General features: G+C 35.0%; 1 long non-coding RNA gene across 1 annotated transcript; it reads right to left on the reverse strand.

The window, feature by feature from the left end:
- Positions 1–220: 220 nt before the first annotated feature.
- Positions 221–17,442, reverse strand: LOC103881566. The gene is made up of 2 exons (XR_002520255.1): positions 13,362–17,442; positions 221–567 (listed from the first exon to the last, which is right to left on the reverse strand). It is a non-coding gene; the product is annotated as an uncharacterized LOC103881566 (long non-coding RNA).
- Between the last annotated feature and the right edge of the window lie 4,989 nt (positions 17,443–22,431).

The raw sequence follows: 22,431 nt of genomic DNA on the forward strand, positions 1-22,431 counted from the left end.
ACTATCAGTTTTGGGCAGCCTACTGTATACTAACTACTCTACCAGGAGTTCATACATTACCAAATTATATACTCACGACACCCTTTAGGCAGGAAGAAACTTAGGTATGATTTTACTGTCCCCCAAATCAAGAAGCTAGTAAGGTAAAATCAAAGCAAAAATAAGTAAGTAAGTAAGTAAGTGAGTGAGTAAGTAAGTAAATAAATAAATAAGGGGAAGAAACAGTGGATTCATTTTAATTAAAAAAAGAAAAGCGATTTGCTATATGAAGGCAACTCAGTATACTCTCCCAGCACCCCATTTCAGTCGCATTGCTGTCCTTAAGAATCTTCCACGTAGAATTTCTGGGCTTCCATTGAGCAGAAAAGGCTCAAATTGAAGACTGATTCCACATCTAGAATTAAAATTCAATCAATTGCATTTGTATTCGTTTCTTATATTACTATAACATATTACCCAAAACAATACAAATGTGTTATTTTACCTTTCCAGAAGTCAGAAGTTTGATACAGGGCTTACTAGGTATAAAATCAAGGTGTTGGCAGGGCTGCATTCCTTTTGGGGGCTCTGGAAGAGAATCATTTTCTTTTTATTTTTTCGTTTCTAGAGGCTGCCTGCATTCCTTGGCTCCTGGGTCCTTCCCCCATTTTCAAAGGCATCAGAGTAGCATCACTGAATCCCTCTCTGACTGTGACCCCCTCTTGTGCTGGTATTTTCTTTTTGTAAGGATTCTTGTGTTTACATTAGGCCCACCCATAGATAATCTTCCCATCTAAAGGTCATTGATTTAACAACAGCTGTAAAGTCTCTTTTCCCAAGTAACCTAGCATATTCACTGGTACCAGGGATTAGATATAAACATGTTTGGGGGGCTATTAGTATGCCTTCCATGGCACATTTGTCTGAAATTCACATTTGCTGATCTGGAAACAGACTTTTAAAAGTTTATAATAAAGGATGTGATTGTCTTTTAATATGAAAGATGATAAAAATACTTTTGATTATAACTTAACAAAGTTCTTAATATATTTCCAAGGAGCAAAATTTTTTAACTTGACATCTAAGAAAGGGTCCACATTTGGGCTACATAATAAAATAAATCAAAACAATAATTGATGAGTGGAGAAACACACTACCATAGCAAAAATAAATGCCATAAAATTTAAGGCACAAAGAGATCAAAGAAGATGTATGTCATGGGCCCATCAGCTTCAATGTTAGGCTTTTCCATCTTCTAGCTAGGTGACTATAGCTAAGTTACTTAAGAAATCTGTGCCTCTGGAAACCATCATTCTCAGCAAACTACTGCAAGAACAGAAAACCAAATACCGTATGTTCTCACTCATAGGTGGGAATTGAACAATGAGATCACCTGGACACAGGAAGGAGAACATCACACACCGGGTCCTATTGTGGGGAGGGGAGAGGGGAGGGATAGCATTAGGAGACATACCTAATGTAAATGATGAGTTAATGGGTACAACACACCAACATGGCACATGTATACATATGTAACAAACCTGCATGTTGTGCACATGTACCCTAGAACTTAAAGTATAATAATAATTTTAAAAAGAGTACGTGAGAAAGAAAAGAAAAAAAAAAGAAATTTGTGCCTGTTTCTGTGTTTCGTATGTAAAATGGAGACTGTTTGAATATCACAGCTACGTTTTACTGTTGTTGTGAGGATTAGAGATCATACCACTTCCGGCCGGGCGCAGTGGCTCACGCCTGTAATCCCAGCACTTTGGGAGGTGGAGGCAGGTGGATCATGAGGTCAAGAGATCGAGACCATTCTGGCCAACGTGGTGAAACCCTGTCTCTACTAAAAATACAAAAATTAGCTGGGTGTGGTGACACGCGCCTGTAGTCCCAGCTACTCAGGAGGTTGAGGCAGGAGAATCGCTTGAACCCAGGAGGTGGAGGTTGCAGATCACGCCACTGCACTCCAGCCTGGGCGACAGAGCGAGACTCTGTCTCAAAAACAAAAAAAACAGAAATCACACCACTTCCACCCCATTACAGGGCTTGGCCCATGGCAGTTACTTGGTAAAGGGTAATTATTCAATTTTCACTTCTTTTAGTTCTGTTATTATTACACAAGAAACTCCCCATGCAAAGATGTTTTCCATTACATGGTTAAATGTATAACAGTCCTACTCCTAAATGGAATTTGGCTTCAGGAGAGTTTCCGCAGGGCTAGAACTCTTTTCATAATAATGCTTTACAAAATTGCCTGATGAACTGCCCAGTAACAAATTAAAGAAATGGTCAAGTTTTGACAAATGAAATTACACAAAGCTCCAATTGCCGTATCACAAAACTAAAAATAGACAACACTGAAATGCTAATCCAGCTAAAGAAACACTGATAGCAAGATACACTGTCTGCAAGCTATAACAGGACATAAATAATCTCCTGACTTGAGTTAGAGGTCAATTTAATAAACAAAGAAGTACATAGATCTTACAATGTAAATACAATTACTGACCTCTTTTTCCAGTTCTGTGAGGTCATTAAGTAATTCTTGACATGACCCTTCCACGTCAGCATTAAAATGAAAAGGTTTCTGACCTAGCTGATTGTACACGAATTACTTCAAACCTCAATTTAGTTAGGATACACAGAGCATAAGTTTTATAAAATATTATGGCAAATATCCAGCAGATAATACATTCCCTATAAAACTCTAAATGAAGGCAACATAGAATAGTATTTTATAAATTAAAAAGAAAAATATTTAGAGTTGTTGATAGGAAATACTATTATGTTGGTCATCAAAATACCTAATGCTGCATTTCTGGACTAACAATTCAAAAAAACAGACATGTTTATAGTAGAAAATCTGTCACACATCAAAGAAGGAGATTTTATCAATAAAACAAGAGGAAAAGCTTCTTGGTGTAATACCTGTGGCATACACTAAAATGTGCATATTTTGTTCCAAAATCTATAACAAATCCCACCTGTAAAGTTTATAGCTTCTTTAACTAGATATGAAAACTTCAAACTCCACCCACAGGCTTCCATATTCATAAACAAAACAGATCAAAGCAATAATAATTTGTTCTTTTATAACATTTTTCCTGTGAGGAAATTACTTTATGGTTTCCTGTCTTATTCTTTTGAAATTTCAGTGAAAATTGGAAAACGTTTATTGCCATTTACATTTCAAATTACAACTAGCACATAAGATAGTGCCAGCCAAGGCAAAGAAATTCCGCCATTGCTAAAGACCCAGAGAGTCAGTGTATGTTGCCAAAGGCCCTCCTGATTTCATCAGTGTGATTTCATCAGAGTCTTGGGATGAAGAATCAGAGAAAAGTTTACATTCCTATGGCTGCTAGAACACCAGGATTTTAATATAATCAAAGAATTCGGTCTTGAGGGATTTAGGATGGAAGCCTTTGGCTATCTACAACTCTAAGATTTTGAAGTTGGAAAAACTATTAAAATAAGAAGAATGTAAAATGACAAGTGCCTTGATGTGAGGCCTTTGCTGCACAATATGGTGTTAAATGAAGCTAACCAATTTCCACTTTGTAGTTTTGATAGAATATCCAGAGGGCTTTTTGAAAGTAAAACAAAATGAAAGGAACAAAGGCTGAGTGATCATTTTATCAAGGGATCCTTGGTTTACACGGAGGTTCAGTTTGGGCAAGTCAATATTGGAAAACTCAAGAAATACCAAAGAACTTCTCCTCCTCAGAATCTCATTTCATTTTTCACACAAGAGCATTCTTTAATGTGCATTTCATCATTTTTCTGAAGTTAGACTTCTCTAATTTTTCCATTCAAGAGAAAATATGACTGAGTCCATTTTGGACTATGGAAGCTTTAATATGCTACTTTAATACACAGAAATAGTGTTTTGCATATACCAGGTTTGCTGAAAAATTGGATTAATTACTTTGTCTAAAAATATTTTCTGAGTATCTTTAATGTATTGTAATATATTGTGACATATGCTAAGTTCTTTTTTTTTTTTTTCCCTGATACAGGGTCTCAATCTATCACCCAGGTTGGAATGCAGTGACTCATCATGGCTCAATGCAGTCTCAACCTCCTGGGTTCAAGTAATCCTCCCACCTCAGCTTCCCAAGTAGCAGGGATCCCGGCTAATTTTTATATTTTTTGTAGAGACAGGGTTTCTCCATGTTGCCCAGGCTGGTCTCAAACTCCTGAGCTCAAGTAATCCACCCACCTTGACCTCCCAGAGCGCTGAGATTACAGGCGTGAGCCACTGCCCCAGGTCAACCTCTGCTAACTTCTGAGAATAAAATAATGATCATGAAAAAGAATAGTTCCTGTCCTCATGAAACTTATGGTCTACAGAAACAAATGATAAATGACTAATTATTCATTTCAAACATGATAAGCAATATGAAACAGAACAGGCTACAAGGAGAACTATTAATAGATTTGATTAAGTAGGGCCTCAGATAATGATTCCTAGAGAATAGACACATAAGCTGATTTTGAAGGATGAGCAGGATATTAGGGCAGGGGGCTTGAAGTTGCAATGAGGAGAAAGAGGACTATTGCGGCTGAGCTGACAGGGCCCAGATTGGATTGAAGTATTGCAAGTTTGAAAACTGAGAGAACAGCAGAATGAGCAGAACCAAGAGTGAGGGGATAATAGTATGATATAAGGTAGAGGGAGAAGCAGGAAGACATGCCAGGCCAAGAGGCCGTATCAAACGTTTTACTTTTATCCTAAAAACAATGACAAATTGAAATATATTGAATAATATACAATCAAACTTATGTTTTTAATAGATAATTTTGACTGCAATGTGAAGAATGAGTCCATTATTTTTTTTTTTTTTTTTTTTGAGACTCAGTCTGGCTCTGTCGCCCAGGCTGGAGTGCAGTGGCCGGATCTCAGCTCACTGCAAGCTCCGCCTCCCGGGTTTACGCCATTCTCCTGCCTCAGCCTCCGGAGTAGCTGGGACCACAGGCGCCCGCCACCTCGCCCGGCTAGTTTTTTGTGTTTTTTAGTAGAGACGGGGTTTCACCGTGTTAGCCAGAATGGTCTCGATCTCCTGACCTTGTGATCCGCCCGTCTCAGCCTCCCAAAGTGCTGGGATTACAGGCTTGAGCCACCGCGCCCGGCTGAGTCCATTATTTTTAATGAAGCATTTATTTTTCAGAAACTCATAGCATTTCCCCACACTACATAGCAATAGAAGATCAAAAGGAAAATGAGTTCAAAAGGTCAAAGAAAAATAAATATACCCTAAATAAATCTGAATTCAGATGCAACTATGTGATTTGATGGAATATCATAAATATAAATGTTGGACTCAAACTAGGATCTCTGTCAATAGAGTACAAACTCTGAAGCTGCATTCATCTTTACTGTCTGTCCACTACTTTACCCCCAGCACACAGAACTGGGTATGACAATAAGAAATCTTCAATAAATACTAACTAAATGAATGAGCAATCAAATTAAAATTTGTTACCAATCGCCTTACATTAGTAATAATTATGTTCCCCACACTTCCCCTGATAATTTCCACCAATATCATCTTTTTATAGAGTCTTGTCCTTCCATCACTCCTGCAAACTTAAGACAAAAGAAGGCAGTGGAGCTCAGTAAGAAGATGAACATGGTGCAAAGTGGCATCAAATAACAATGAATTCATAGTCGGAAGGAAAAAATTCTAAGGGAGTATAAGACACAAAGATAATGAATTAGTTTAGAGCATTACATCCTTATCTAAAGAGGTTCAAGTCCCATTAGGGAGTGGTAATATATAGCCACTGATGACGCCCTGTTTTCAAGTGTTCATGTTGAATTTCTTGTGTTAAACGTGATCAGATGAGGGAGTATGCAGTTCAATTACATGTCCACTATTGCAAAATAAGAAAGGCATCTTACATCTGCACAGTCAACATCATTATCCTCTAATGGAAAGCAGATGGGAAAGTAAAGTGTGAGACATCATTAGGTTGATGGTTGAACAGCTCTGCACTTCCCACTCTTCCTCTGCAGCAGCACTGAACACTTCCTGTGTATTCAATGTTCAATCAGCCAGGAACAATAGGCATCCATTGCCTACACACACACACACACACACACACACACACACACACCTTAGACACCTGCATCTGCCTTAGGTGGAAAAAATCTGTGTGAGAGCGTACATTAGAGAGTAGTCAGAACCCACTGGCTGGTGATCTCTGAAACTTAAAAGTCGTGCTTGGGCCCAAAGACCAGTCTCCAAGTCACTTCATACGCCGAATTCTATAAAAAGACAAACAATTATTCAAGAGCGAAACTAACATAAGGACATTTTAGATCTATGAGGACTCACAATGTTTGCCCAGGAGAAATGTATACAAAAGAATTACTGAAGAAGATGCCTCAGCAAGTAGTGAAATGAAGCCAGGAGGAGGTAATAAAATGCAGGAAGTAATGCTAAGTTATTCACTCAATATTATTGGAAAGTTTTAATAGGTATTGATTATTAAAATACACATACAATAGAAAACCAATTTAAAGATATTATCAATATACAAATTCTGTCCATGAATTAATTCTACGTTTATATGTTTGCACATTATGTAGGGGAAGATGAGAGTTGGCCAAGGTGGGAGGGGGCACAGAGTGAAATTAGATAATACAAACACAGTTGATGTCTTTTCTTTTTTTTTTTTTGGAGACTGAATTTTGCTCTTGTTGCCTAGGCAGGAGTGCAATGGCGTGATCTCTGCTCACTGCAACCTCTGCCTCCCGGGTTCAAGCGGTTCTACTGCCTCAGCCTCCCGAGTAGCTGGGATTATAGGCATGCGCCACTGCACCCAGCTAACGTTGTATTTTTAGTAGAGACGGGGTTTCATCATATTGGTCAGGCTGGTCTCGAACTGCCAACCTCAGGTGATCCATCTGCCTTAGCCTCCCAAAATGCTGGGATTACAGGCGTGAGGCAACACACCCGCCCTATGTCTTTTAAGGTAGACAGATGGCTTAATAATTTTAATCTTTGTTTTAAAAAGTATAAATTTGAACATTTATATTAAAGTGAAAAAGGAAACAATAATAGAAATACAAGCATCATTTTCAATTTAGAAAACACAAAAATAGAAAAAGGTAAATGATGCATCTAACAAAACCAAGGAAGGAAGACAAAAGAAACAATGAGATAACATGGTGAATAAAAAACACACAAAGCAAGATTTCAAGATTTCAGTGGACACAGTAAATATTAATGTGCTTAGCTCATCTTTTAGGAAACATTTTAAGATTTGTTAAAACAAATCAAACACACTCTATTTTAAGGTCCACACATTTATCAAAATGACACAAGAAAGTTGAAAATAAAGGCCAATGCTAACAAAATAAAGCTGGGTTGGCAGTAGCACAAAAAAGAATTCAAAGCAAACAGCTTTAAGTAGGTTGACATATTTACAAATCAACAATCCAATAAGAAAATATAAATATCATAAGTTTTACACATCTAACAGCATAAGTTCAGAACTTTAAAGGAAAACTGATATTCCCCTAGAGAAATAGATAAGTCCAAATTTCACAGTAGGAGGATATAACACATCTCTGATTGAAGTTACAAGATAAAATAGAAAATAAAATTAGTATAGAGGATTTAAATAGCATATTTAAGAAGTCTGATTTAACACATGCAAACAAACCTGCATGCATACACACATACACACACACACGCACACACAATGCTGCACAAAAGATAGCGTATTCTTTTTTAGTACATTTACAAAAAAAATTGTTGTGCCAGGTTGTAAAGACAATTTCATTTCAAACATTTGTATTTTGCAGTATTTATTCATTGACTATATTTTAAAAATTAGAAATCAATAAAAATAGAAAAATTTATGCATCTGAAAATTAAGATTCACATTACCAGTCATTGCACTACATGGGAAATTAAAATAAATCATACAAATATACCAAAAAGGCATATACAAAGATGCTTGGTTCATTATTGTTTTAAACAAAAACAACAGCAAAAAAAAAAAAAAATCGGAGAACATGGCAGTTCTTCAATACAATAAATAACATTGCTAAATAAAATGTAAGACATTTAATCTACAAAATACTAATTATATATGTAGATACTCTCACGGATAGATTTTCTTATAGCATTTGGGAGCATCTACCCACAAACAATAAAGGAAAAAATACAACACTATATAATGTATATGGAGAACACATGTGTATACAAATCCGTAGAAAAACATCTGACAATAAACACATCTAACAAAGAGGTAGGGAAAAGGCATTTAATTTCATGGTCAAAAAGGACCTTAGCTTTTTTTTTTTTTTTTTTTTTTTTTTTGAGACGTGGTCTTGCTCTGTCGCCCAGGCTGGAGTGCAGTGGCGCGATCTCAGCTCACTGCAAGCTTCGCCTCCCGGGTTCACGCCATTCTCCTGCCTCAGCCTCCCCAGTAGCTGGGACTACAGGTGCCCGACACCACGCCCGGCTAATTTTTTTTGTATTTTTAGTAGAGAAGGGGTTTCACCATGTTAACCAGGATGGTCTCGATCTCCTGACTTTGTGATCCACCCGCCTCGGCCTCCCGAAGTGCTGGGATTACAGGCGTAAGCCACCGCGCCCAGCGCTTAGCATTTTTTATAATATTTTATTTACTCGGTTGGAAGCAAGTATTTACTTGGTTGGAAATAAAATTATTTGAGAACTTAACTAACTTTGATCAATTATAGACAGTATGTAGCGGAGGAAGATGGAGAGAAAAAGGGAAAGAGTGAGAGAGGAAGGGAGCAGGAGGAGAAGCAGGAGAAAGAGTAGAAAGTGGAGGAGGAGGGAAAGAGACAAAAAGAACTCTGGTGAGGATGGGAAAGAGTCCTTTAAATAGGGTGATGGGTGAGTGAGGAAGTTGAACATGTGGAATACAGAAAATGTTAGGCAGTGGGAATGAACAGCAAGTACAACGGCCCTAAGGGCAGCTTGGTATATTTTAGAGGAAGAGAATGTAGAGAGGTAAGCAGGAGCTGTATCTTTTGAGACTGTCTGGATTTTATCCTAAGAATTATGAGAAACCGATTGGAGGACTCTTAGCAGGGGAGGAATATGATTTACAGCTTGCTGCTCTTAAATTAGACTTTTTATTTGACATAATTGTGGATTTGCATTAGTTGTAAGAAATAATATAGAGAGCGCCCATGTACCATTTACCCAACGTATTGTGAAACTGTAGCATAATATCACAGTCAGGACATGGACACTGATATTGTCAAAATACAGAATATTCCATCACAACAAGGGTCCCTCATGCTGTCTCTATATAGCCATCCCCACCCTCTCCTTATAACCCAGCAACATTAATCTGTCCTCCATTTTTACAATTTTATCATTTCCAGAACGTTACAGAAATGGAATCACATAGGATGTAAACTTCTGGGATTGGTGTTTTTCATTTAACAAAGTTCTCTGGAGATTCATAGATGTGGTTGAATGTATGACTAGTTTGCTTCTTTTTATTGCCAGACACTATTCCATGGTACCTGCTAACCATTCATTTACATGAATGGTAAACAGGTACCTGTTTAACCATTCACTTACTGTAGGATATATGGTTTTGGCTATTAGAAATAAAACTGCTCTAAACATTCATGTACAGATTTTTGTGTGTACCTCAGTTTTCATTTCTTTAGGATAAATGCCCAGGAGTGCAATTCCTGCGTTGTGTGGTAGTTGCATGCTTAGTTTTTAAAGAAACTCCCATACTGAATTCCAGAGTAGCTGTACCATTTTACATTCCCACCAGCAATGTATGAGTGATATAGTTTCTCCATTTTCTTGCCTATAGTCTTTGTCATTTCTGTTTTTATTTTAGCCATTCTGACAGGTGTGTAGTGGCAAGTTTCTCATTGTGATTTTAATTTGCATTTTCCTAATGAGTAATAACAAAAATCTTTCTATGTGCTTATTTGCAACTGTATATTTTCTTCAGCAAAATGTTTATTCATAACTGTATATTTTCTTCAGCAAAATGTTTACTCATCATCTAAGTGAATTTTGGTTTTACAATTAAGTTCTGGGAATTCTTTATATATTTTATGTACCAGTGTTTTATGAATATATTTTTTGTAATTATTTTCTCCCTGTTACAGCTTATCTTTTTGTCTTCTCCATAAGGATTTTGCAGAGAAAAACTTTTTAATTTTGATGAGGTTTAATTCATCAAATATTATTTTTGTAGATGGCGCTTATATTCTAAGAACTCTTTCTTGTCCTAGATCTTAAAGATTTTCTCCTGTATCTTTTCTAAAAGTGTTATAGTTTTATATCTTACATTTAATTCTGTGATTCATTTCCAATTAATTTTTATATAAGATATGAGACACAGATCAAAATTCTTCTGTTTATGTCAATACAAATTCTCCAGTACCATTTGTTGAAAAAGCTATGCCTCCTTTATTGAATTTGTTTTCACTTTTGTCAAAAATCAGTTGCGCATACATTTGTGGGCCCATTTCTGAGTTTTCTATTGTATTCCACTGAGCTATGTGTCTATTTCTCCACCAGTCCTATGCAATCGTGATTACTATAGCTATGTAAAAAGTTGTATAATACATCATGAAATTGACTAGATGGGTTTTCTCTCACTTTATGCTTCTTTTTCAAAATTGTTTTCAATACTTTAGGGTCCATGTCTTTTCTTATGAATTTTAGAGTAATCTTGTCTATATCTACAAAACCATAGTGGGATTTTTATTGGGAATGCATTAAATCTACATATCAATTTGAGGAAAATTAACACCTCTACTATATTGAGTGTTCTAATCCGCATAGCATATCTCTCCATTGTTTAGAACTCATTTGATCTTTCATCAGTGTTTTATAGCTTTCAGCATGCAAGTCCTATACATGTTTTATTACATTTACACCTAAGTATTTCTTTTTTATCTCTGAGTGTTTTTATATGGTATTGTATTTTGAATTTTGGTGTCCATGTGTTCATTACTAGTACATAGCAACACAATTAATTGTATATGCTTATCTTGTATCCTGCAACTTTGCTGAACTCATTTATTAGTTACAGGAGTTTTTGGGTAGATTTATTGGGATTTTCTACATAAACAATCATGTTATCTGTAAATAAGGACAGTTTTATTTCTCCCTTTCTCAGCTGTATGATTTTAATTTCCTTTTCCTGCCGTAGTGCACTACATAGAACTTCCATCACTATATTGAGTAAGAGTGGTGAAAGCTGACCTCCGCGGTTTTTCCTGATTCAGAAACACATTTGGAAAAAATTAACACACCATTATGATAAAAACTCTCATAAAATAGAATGGAAGAAATTTCTTCAACTTGATAAGAATTGACAAAACAGTATAGCTACCATTATATTTAATGGCAAAAGACTTAATATTTTCTTTCTAATTCAGTTCTGTAAGTTCCTGCATCACTTATTTTGCAACTTGTTCAGTGCATAAGCATTAGGATCACATATTCTTGATAGAGTGACATATTTGAGTGTTTATACTATATATCATTATAAAACATTCTTCTCTGTTTCTGGCAATTTTCTTTGATCAATTCAGCTTTCTCTGGATTAATACCTGTGTGATACTCTCCCATTTTTTAATTTTAATTTACCTACATCATTATATATAAAATAAATATAGATATAAAATTAGGTTATAGTTTTTAATTTATTCTGCCAATTGCTGTCTTTTAACTGAAATCATTTTTATTTAATATAATTTTTACATTTTAGGGCCTAAATCTGCCATTTTAGATTTTTTGGGTGTGGGGAGGGTCATTCTCTTTGTTTTCCTTTACGTGTTTTTGTTTCCCTGTTTCTTTATGGATTATTTGAACTTCTTAGAACTTCATTTTTATTTTTCTATAGTGCTTTTTGTGTGTCACTTTGTGTATATAACCTTGTAGCGGTTCCTGTAGATTTTTCATTATTTATAGATTACACCACATTCTACTTGCATTGACATTTTGCCAGTTTGAGTAAAATTTAAAAATCTTATTTCCTGTGGTGTTCCTTTACCTCCCCCAATTTATAATCGAATCAACCTAAATATTTCCTCTATTTACATTTAGAACCATATCAAGTGGTTTTATACTTTTGCTTCAACCATCAAACATAATTTAGAAAACTCAAGAAGATAAAGAAAATATATTGTACTTGTCCATGTTTTTGCTTACTATGTATTTGTTCTTTCCTCATTTCCTAAGATTCTTTCTTCTATTGTTATTCTTGCGTTTAATGAACTTCCTTTAGCTATTCTTTTAGGACAAATTCTGAGCGGTTGACAAATTCTCTTAGCTTTGGATCATCTGATATTACATGATTTCCCCTTTCATTTCTAAAAAATAATTTCACTAGATAAAGGATTCTGGGATGACAGTTCTGTTCTTTTTATTTCAGCAATTCAAAAATATTGTGCCACTTTCTTCTGGTCTTCATAATTTATGATGACTAATCCATTGTCACTCATATTGTTTTTCCACTTCAGGTAGTGTCACATCTCTCTCTGTCTTTCTCTCTCTCCCTTTCTCTCTCTCTCTCTCCTTTAAGGAATTTTTCTTTATCTATAATGTTAACCACTATGTATGTCAGTATAGATTTTTTTTTATTTAACTTGTCTGGGTTTTGTTCAGCTTCTTGAATCTATAGGTTTATGTATTTTGCCAAATTTGGCAAGTTTTTCAGTCATTATTTCTTTGAATACTTCTTCAACTCCATACACTTTCTTCTCCTTTCTAGGACTCTGATAACATAAATAGTGTATCCTTCTAGGAATCTGATAACATAAATAGTGAAATAGTAACACAGGTCCCTAAGACTTTGTTCATTTTTTAGTCTATTTTCTCAACTTTTTTTTTAAATTGGGTAATTTCCATTGTTCTATTTTCGAGTTCACTGATTCTTTTCTCTTTCCCACCATTCTGCTGTGGAGCAAATTCATTGAGTTTTTTAAATTTTTGGTTATTGTATTTTTAACTTCTAGAATTTTCATTTGGTTCTCTTTATATATTCTATTTCTTTGCTGAGACTTTTCTTTTTTTGAGCCTGTTAGTGTTCATTGAAGTATATTTATTATGGCTGCTTTAAAATCTTTTTCAGTTAATTATGACACCTCTGTTTGATGTTGGCATCTATTGACTGCCTTTTTTCATTCCGTTTGAGATCTTCCTTATTTTTTGTATAATGTATGACTTTTTATTGAAACCTGAACATTATGGGTATTGTATCATAAAACTCTGTATCTTAATTAAACCTTCTGCTTTAGTTGGCTTTTCTGACACCACTCAAGTGGGGGAAGGAATGGCACTGACTTGTTACTGCCCAGTACAAGAAGATGCCCAGGTTCTCCACCAAGCCTTTATGTGTACCTGAGGTGGGATTCCTTGTTACTTTCGAGCAGGGTTGGAGTTCCATCCCTCCAATAGGCCTCCACTGATAACTCCCTTGCTGGAAAAGGTAGAAGTGCCTGCTATTGCTCGTAGCCTAGCTTCCACTAACTCTGCAAGGAGATGGCCCTCTTAACAGTGGGTGGTGGTTTGAGGCCTGACTCTACTAGACCTCCTCTGATACCACCCTAGAAGGGAAGAAGAGAAGCACTTTATTACTGCTGGGTAGTGGTGGAAGTTCAGACTCTCCACTTGGTCACCTCTGACACCCCGACACCCTGCAGGAATGAAAGTCCTCGTTCCTACTTGGCTTTTCTGTCAACACCTTGTCAGGGTGGGGGTTCATTAGTGCCTGGCCAAGATGTTTAGTCTCCTTCTTGGTCTTTGCTGGAATGGGTAGGAAATTTTTCTGTGATTTGTGCCTGAAGCAAAGTGGTTATTGTCCAAAAGTTTTCTGCCTTGCTAGGCTGCCCCTTTCCTGCTCTTTTGGCTAAACAGAAACGACATTTGTTGGTTTTGTTCTGTTCTGTTTTGTCTTGTTTTATTTTGTTGTCTGCTCCTGTTGGCATTTCTAGGTTACCAGCTTTTTCAGCTTCAAGTCTAGGATATTCCAAGCAAAACGCAATCCAGGAACTCATTGCTGTGCCATTCCTTGGGTCATGAAGTCCCTAGCCATCTACCTTTCTCTCTGCACCTTTCAGAGACTTTTTATATTTGTTTTATGTACAATATTCAGGGGTTTTTTGTTGTACTTAGTGAGAGTAATAAAAAAAATACATGTACTCCATCTTCACAAAATAGCAGTTTCATGATTTACATTTTAAAGGTTACGTGGGGTTGTTACGTGGGGAATAGACTACAGCAGAAATGGAGCAAGAAAGCACATAAACTAGACCACAGTAGATATTATCCAAAAGAAGTTCTACAACTTATTAGCTATAATCTGGGCATGTTATTTGATCCTTTAACATATTAGTTGAATGTATTACTTGATAAATTACATCATATATTTTGACAGTGAGGCCAAGAGGATTTTGTGGAATATTAATTGTGGAAGGTGAAGAGAAGATTTAAAGATAACTCCTGGGTTTGAAACTGAATGGTGATACACTATTGACTGACAGAGATGAGAGAAGTAAGAGTATGGAGGATCAAGAGTTTGGATTTAGACATGATGAATTCTGGATGTTGATGTAGATACTGACAAATATTTAAAAAGCAGCTAGAGCTCGGGGAAGAGATTGAGACTAGAGATGTAAATCTGGGATTAATCAGCCTACAAAATCAGCTACACAACTAGATGAGTATAGGGAGAGAATATAAGATAAAATAATCTACCAACCTGAGAATAAATGATGTTCCCTTGAGGTAGTTGTGGAAGAAGGCAATAACAGAAACAAAATGATGAATATTGAAAATAAGAAGCACTATCCATGAGAGAAGCCATGGGGTTCATACATCTCCACATATCTAGGGGCATCCACAGGGGTCACATTGGAAAATCCTGAGCTGCCAGAAAGCCTTCAAACTTTAAGGAAGAAATATCTCCCTGCACCCATGGTCTTTGAATAGTTCCATGCTGGACTCTGACATATCCCCCAACATTATCTGAATATCAAGTTACAGTCAGCTCAGCTCACTGCCAAGCAAGCACTCTCCTGAGGCAACTTAGAATATGCTAATAGGAACGTAAAAACACTAAATTTATTTTACATACATAAGACTCATACTGGATTATTCATCTTCAGCTGTGAATCCTATTTTAATGTTTAATGAAATCAAAGGCATCTGAATAAAAAGTTTAAAAATTTATAATAAACAACTGCTTGTCAAGACAATTTATTACTGGTACACTATATGCCTGCAGATATAATTTTACGCAGTTCAGATGCAAAAATGTAAAACTATCTTTCATACATGTAAGGACTATTTACTTTATCTCTGCTCCTCTTCTGAGATGACTTTTGGAATATTTTGTTCCCTGTAAAGCTGTGAAAATTGGTAGGGGCTAATACCCTCTTGCTGAGTCCTTAACTGCAGACTTAGCTTTTTAAAGACCCATCAAGGTTGGTTGATAAGCTATGGTAAATCAACATATTTCAAGAAGTCTCCCCATTCCTCAGTGGATATCTAGTCCTGGGAAATATTAAATAGCCTATCATGCTATCCTTAACTATCCCTCAGAAGTAATTGCTGAGAACTTTAAAAATATTATGTTGACAAGTGAACATCTTCAAAATTAGACTTCAATATTGCACTCCAAAATAAATGAAACATTCCTGAAGAAAGTGCCTTAAATATAATTATTCAACCTTTGACAGCAACTGAATGAAAATTTGTCAGTATTCAAGTTATGAAGTGTCAGTGATTAGTTTTGGATGAGGGGAGTATAATAGACCCTGAATTCTTAAGGTCAATAAATGTCTGAAAACAAATTTGGAGTAATTATGTTTTTGTCTTACATGGCCTTGTTACTATAACTGAATATGTCAGCTCAACACCTGAGGTCGTGCTTGAGCCTCATGCTTACTGTAATATTTAAAGATTCCTGTAACTTTCACACAGGGCTATATAAAATTAGTTTACGACAAGGAAGGAAGGCATCACCTGCATTTCTAAAACTTCTCAGAAAGAGTGGAAATACTACTGATCACTTGGTTATTATCACAGATACATGAAAGATGAGAAATAATAGAAATCTAAGCATTTTAATAGGGTACATAATTGGAAGATAACTCTACTGAAGTTAAGAGTATAAATATCTTAATGACTTAGACAAATTATTTAAATTTTCTTTGCCTTACAACATTTGTTAATAAGCTAGAAGTATTTGGTAGAGAAGCCCTAAAACTTTTCAGCATTAAATTCATTTAAAAATTACATCTCAAATCAAGATTCTTAAGATGCAAGACTTGAGATATCATTACATCTTGAATTTGGAGGCATATAAGCATGGCATCTTAGTTTTCTTTCAATAGCATATGTAGTAGATTTCATTTTTCAAAATGGTAGCAACAACATCTTTCATTCCACCTGCACTTCTCACAATGTGTTATAGGCATTTCTATAAAAGGCCTATAACATTCCTTTTAAGTTCTGGCTATGTGACTTATTTCAAAAGTGTTCTTCCAGTTCAATATCAAATATACATTCTTTTATATTGTTTTCTAAAAATTTTATGATTTAGTTTTACATGAATATATTTAATCTATTTTTAATTCAGAGTTGTGTGAGTAAAAATCATATCTTAAACTTTTATAGAATGTTATCAACTTATTCTCTTAGTTACTGAATAACCCATTTTCCCTGATGATTTAAAACTTCCACTTTACAGTATGTCAAATTCAGAAAGAGGAAAAGAGTTGCTTCTAGGCTCTTTATTATATTTCTATTAGCTATTATCTTTTTAATTAATAATGGTTAAATTCTGATTTAACTACTCTTTGTTAATGCTTTTATGTTAACAGGGCAAGCTCCTACGACTATGTTTTCCAATATTGTCTTAAATATTTTTGACATTTATTATAACTTATAAATTTGTTAGTTTCTTGAGTTTGATGGAAAAAAATCATGATTATAGATTTGTTTTCTGATAATTGAAAAATTTAAAATAATAAATTTTCCCACCCACAAAATTTTCCATTTTTCAATGTATGCAGCTCTTCCAAAATTTCTCAGATAACATTTTAGATATATTTTAGAATGTTAAACCTAAATTTTTTGGACATTTGTTCACCTTTTACTTAGGTGCTTCAAAGTTTGCTGCTTTTATTGTTGCTGTGCATGATTTTTATTTAGACTTTTAATATTATATTTCCTCATTTGTAAAATTCACATATAGGCATACAGGAAAGTAATTACATTCATATGCTGATATTTTATCTAGCAATATTGCAAATAAGGTTATGAACGCTGATAGCTTGTCAGCTGATTCTCTTGGATTGTCTATGAGACAATCGCCTTCCCCACATTACCCATTGTATTAGTCTGTTTTCACGCTTCTAATAAAGACGTACCTGAGACTGGGTAATTTATGCAGGAAAGAGGTTTAATGGACTCACAATTCCACATGGCTGGGGAGGCCTCACGATGATGGTAGAAGGCAAGGAGGAGCAAGTCACATCTTACTCCTCTTTATAAACCCATCAGATTTCCTGAGATTTATTCACTATCACAAGAACAGCTTGGGAGAGACCCAGTCCCATGACTCAATTATTTCTCACTGGGTCCCTTCCACAACACATGGGAATTGTGGGAGCTACAATTCAAGATGAGATTTGGGTGGGGACACAGCCAAACCATATCATCCACTTATATTGTCATTGCTGCTGTTATTGCTGTTGCCTGGTCTGGGCTTCTGGTAGAAATGGTCATTCTTTCTTGTTACTCTTTTCAATAAAACTTCAAATATTATTTAGCATGATACTTATTTTTACAGATCTTTGTAAAGAATCTTTATCAAGATGATGATAACAATCTTTCGAATCCTCATTTGCTAAGGAATGCCATTTAAGTTATATTTAAAAGACTGTATTTATGCTTTAAGATGTTGATATTGTATATGGCACTGACAGATTTTGTTGTTGTTAAATCATTGTTACATTTCTGGGGTAGACATTACATGTTCATATGACATATTTTAATTTCAATGGACTGTTTCATACTATTTGTAAATGTTTATTTAAGAGTTTTGCATCCATGTTTACATGGATTTCTTTTTTCCTGTGGGCTTGCATGTTGTTTCCCCTTCTCAGATTTTAAAATATATGTATTCCCCCTTTTTATCCTTTATTGAATTAATCAAATTTTCTTTGTTGCTTTTATTTTTACTAATAATTTGAAAGTATACATTTTATTTTTCTTCTTCCAATCATAGTAAACTTTAATTTTTAAATAATTTCTTTGTAATTGTAATGATACTGTTTTTAACAATGACTAGTATTCAACTTTGTACATATTATATCCCCTCCAAAAGTCAAGAACTATAACATGCTTTTGCTTTCATTCACTATCCCGTGTTGATACCACCTAGATGTTTTTTATTATAAGTAGTCAATTTCAGAAAAAATAATTACAGTTAATACTTATTTAGAATTTACAATAATTTTAAATAATTTAATTACTTGTCATTACTTCGGGTATCCTATTTCTTCTTCTTAGGTTGATATTTGTCTTCTTGCTGGAGGGCACCCAAGAGTAAATCAACCTCTGTCTATAAGAAATGATACATTTTCTGAATCATTCATGTGCAAAACCACCCTATTCCTTTCTCCCAAGTGAATGATTAGATAATTACAAGTTCAAAGTTACTTACCTTCAAATGTATGTTTCTATTATCTTCTTGCATCTGGTGAATCTAGTAAATGTTCAGGTAAATCCAATTTCAACCTTACCATTATTTCCTAGTAAACAATTCTCTTTCTCTGAAAGATTTTAGGGTTTGTCTTTGTCCTTGGTGTTCTAAATTTTATTAGGATAGGTGGTACTCTGATAGCTTACTCTAAATCTTGCTGAGTGCTTGCAGAGGTATGTGCATTTAACTTGAAGACCTAACTTTTTCAATTCTAGGAAATGTTTGCCTAATATTTTATTTATTTAATACAAGGTATTACCTGTCTTCCACTCTTCTCTAAGTCTTCTAGTATATGCAATTTGGAACATGGGACCTATTGTCTATATTTTATCTTACCTTTCATACTTTTCATCTTTTTCTTTTGTCCTGCATTCTAAAAATATTTGATTATTTAGGACAGTAAGCCCTCAATGAAAATTGTCAATAGGTTCTTGAAAATTTTGACTTTAAGCAAAACAATGCATAATGAAACCAATATTACCATAGGGTAATTGATATAAACCAGAATCAAGATCCTATGGTATATTTCTAGTTGCAAAACATCACCAAACTTCTGAATAAAGACCAAAAACAATTACAGTATTAAACATTGAAATAAATGTGATCTATACATACATTTTAAAAGATTAATAAAAACAAGACATCATTTACCCAGTTTTTGGTGAATCAGTGACAGCAGTCACAGTTGTAGTGGGTCAAATCAAAGAATAAATGTTTTCAAAGCAAAACTTGTAAGGAGCACCTCCTACCACTATGCAGTTCAAAAAAAAACATAACGAATATGATGGGTTCACTGAGAGTCTTTGTACTGCATTGTTTTTGTCATGTATTTGTATGATCATAGAGTTAACACATTTTTATTTCATAATTTATATTTATTCCTTCCTTCATTCATTTATTTTCCAACTCCCTTATTCCAGTTCAGGATCACAGGTGGATGAAGCCTCTACTAGGACCTCAGGGTGCAAGGCAGGAACCAGCTGTGGATGGGATGCCATCCCATTGCAGGGCACACTTACACACACACTCACAATCACTCACACTGCAGCAATGTAGACACACCAATTTACCTAATGTGCCCACCGTTGGGATGTGGGAGGAAACAAGAGTACCTAGAGAAAAACCATGCAGACACATGGAGGACATGCAAACTCCACCCAGACAGTGGCTCTGCCAGGAATCTTTTCCTTCATCAGCATAAAATACTGAACGGAATGACGTTGATCAAGAATCTGCTTATGTGAATTCACTCTTCTGTTTCAGGAGCCATTCTGCTCTCCTTAGTTCATCTATTTTGCTGTTATGTGGATTGATCAATTTTTATTATCCATATGATGTAGTTGATTAAGTTTTAGGTGGCAATATTTGCTTACATTTCTCTGTGCAAAATACACCCGACTAAGAAATTCTTTTCTTTTTGTAACCACTCTGTTTCTTCGGGTTTGAGTTCTGTTTATTGCCTTTGTTCTCTCTCCTTCACAGTGATAAATTTCCCTACATACTTGGTGAATTTTTATTATGTACTCCTTTTTAAAGGGAGTTTCTCTTATTAGAATGGCTGCTTAGTATTTCATTGTTTCTGTTTTCTCTATTGCAATCCTGCTTTTGCCCCGGGAATGAACTTTAATGCTGACTGGCAGAACAGTTAATAGAAAGATAAACCATATTCTGTGATTGTTGTGCTGCTACTTTTACCCTTCAGGATAATTTAAGTACACTTTGGCCTTAAAATTTAAATAAACAGGTAGAAAAGAATGTTTACTTTGCCTGCAAGACAAAAACAAATAATTTCTTGGAGAACTTTAGGTAGAATATTATCACTACCAGATTCCAGTATAAAAGTGACAGCTCAAAAAAAAAAAAAAAAAAAAAAAAGAATTCCTGCTTTAAAAGGAAAAAACATGATGGGGTTATTTCACTTTAGAATGGAGGTTTGTATTTCAAGATGTTGTTTCCTCTAGGCCATTCCATGCAAAGGAGTTCGGTAGAAATGATGTCTATGACATTCAGAACATTAGCTTCTGGCAGAGTCACAAGTAGAAAAGTCATTTCAACGTAAATTATTTTAAAATCAAATGAGATTCAACTTTACAAGAGATATTGGATTAAGCGGCTTAACTTCTATGAACTCCCAAGACTTATTTAGAAACTGAGATTGATCACAGTAACATATATTCCACAGGGTTTTTATGAGAACTGACTGGGTAAATATATCTGATTTTATTTGACAAACTGTAAAATCTTATAAAAAGTCATTTATCACTATTGGCCCTTCCTATGTAACAAACTACCCATATTTTTAATTATTATTAAGTGGATTTATAACTTAAAAAAATAAAATTTTTAAGCTTGCTTTTGCTTTTGTATGTAATCATGTCTTTCTATCTCATCTCTATTTCATACAGATAAGAATAAATAATAATCTTTTGATATCCTTAATATCCCACTCCAAAGTTTCATGTATAAATCACATCTCCCCATTGTTCTTGGACATAAGAATCTCTTGGGTTACTCATTACATAAATAATGTTTTCTAGGGTTTTTTTTTTTTAAAAAAAGAGATTCAGATTCAGCAGAGACCCAGACAGATGTGTTTTTAAAAAGCACCCAAAGTAAAACCTATGATCCAAAATATTTGGCAAGGACTGGTTTAAAGTATGAGCTATAAATGGTTCTCTAACAAGACTTGCAAACTCACCCAGTGCTAATGACAAAAGGTAAAATGTTATAATCCAGTAACAAACTGCCCAAAATGTGTCTAAAGTCACCTGTTTTCATATTATCATCCCAAGGAAAAATAAGTTAAAGTGCTTAGAAGCAACCATTTCCTCTAGTCTATGTTCCACGTGTGTTATTCCAGATAGAAGATATTAAATTCTACTTGCTAAGACTTCCAAATAAGAAACAATTATCTTCTTTGTGATAATCCATTCTGATTTTCCACTGTCCAAAATCTCTCTTTCACATCTGGGTTAAAAAACATATAACTTGATTGTTAATATATTATCATTACCATTGAAATACAAATAACTTTATCTTAAATCTTAAGTAAGCTCATGCAGTGTCCCCCAAATTATAAGCTACCCTTCACTATTCAAAAGCTTCTTTCTCGCTAAGAGGGGCCAAAAATTTCAGAGAAAATTAAAGAAAAAAAAACCTTGGTACCCCTACATACACCTAAACACCTCTGAAATGTGCTGCGAGCAATACATGTGCAGAGGTAAGAAAGATGTTTTCCAAGAAACACATAATCAGCGTGAATGCATCATGTTCAGACCTTTAGTAAAACAGAATAGCCAGGAGGGCCTAGAAAATACGTACAGCTGTTTCCAAGATGTTTTTATTTACAATTTCATGGACAGTGCACTTTGCTAAAAAATATCTGTAGAAGGTACATATTCATCTTCAAGATTGCCTGAAGGTCCCGTCTGCAGCAGTGATCACTAATGAATACGCAAAACATTTTTTAAGGTTCAATAGTTTTCAAATAGGCTGGTGACAAACAAACTTGACTGCATGTGCTCTCAAGGACTTACTTAAGGGCTGGAGACTCTGATATGGTGCCAGTCTTACTAGCATAGGAGAAAAACTGCCTTGATTGTGCCCTTCTCTGCTGAAAAGCCTGGCAGTTGTATTCAGATCCTTTCTCAATAGCAGCCTCTTCAATGGCCTGGTGTGAAACAGACATTCTAAGAATGC

This window comes from Papio anubis, chromosome 2 (genome assembly GCF_008728515.1).
Source record: "Papio anubis isolate 15944 chromosome 2, Panubis1.0, whole genome shotgun sequence".
In the NCBI taxonomy this organism is placed as follows: domain Eukaryota; kingdom Metazoa; phylum Chordata; class Mammalia; order Primates; family Cercopithecidae; genus Papio; species Papio anubis.